Raw genomic sequence first — 378 nt, 5'->3', positions numbered from 1 at the left:
AAATATCAGTGTCATAAAATAATGATAATCATATATTCAAGGCCAGTTGATACTAGTATATGATTACTCGTAATATCAGTCTCGAGAATGAGTTGTGTCATTTGATCAATTCTGCCGTTTCCAGGCTCTATTTTGTGCAAAATCAAGTCGTGAGGAAAGGTAAAGGCTGGGAACCAAGCTTTGAAAATGGAACTGTTGAATTGGTCAGTATACTTGGAAAATCACTTTATACCATTATGCTGCTTTGCAACGGTCACCCCAACCGAAATTTTCCAAAAAATGGTAAGCACCCCAGGTTTAGCGATATTCACTGTTTTTATCATAAATTTTGCCAACCATAGAACAAAAGAACCTTTGTTTTAACAGCCAATATATCTC

At 35.7% G+C, this 378-nt stretch overlaps 1 protein-coding gene across 1 annotated transcript in view; it reads right to left on the bottom strand.

The window, feature by feature from the left end:
• Positions 1-235: 235 nt before the first annotated feature.
• The window catches only part of LOC138030941 (uncharacterized), a 1,242-nt gene continuing 1,099 nt past the window's right edge, over positions 236-378 (bottom strand). The window contains exon 1 of the mRNA XM_068878797.1: positions 236-378. This exon is cut by the window's right edge and continues 1,099 nt beyond it. The gene's annotated coding sequence lies outside the window, so the exon portion shown is untranslated.

Source organism: Montipora capricornis, chromosome 13, assembly GCF_036669925.1.
Source record: "Montipora capricornis isolate CH-2021 chromosome 13, ASM3666992v2, whole genome shotgun sequence".
NCBI lineage: Eukaryota > Metazoa > Cnidaria > Anthozoa > Scleractinia > Acroporidae > Montipora > Montipora capricornis.
Note: the sequence above shows the minus strand (reverse complement) of the source record. Positions and strands in the feature narration are given on the sequence as shown.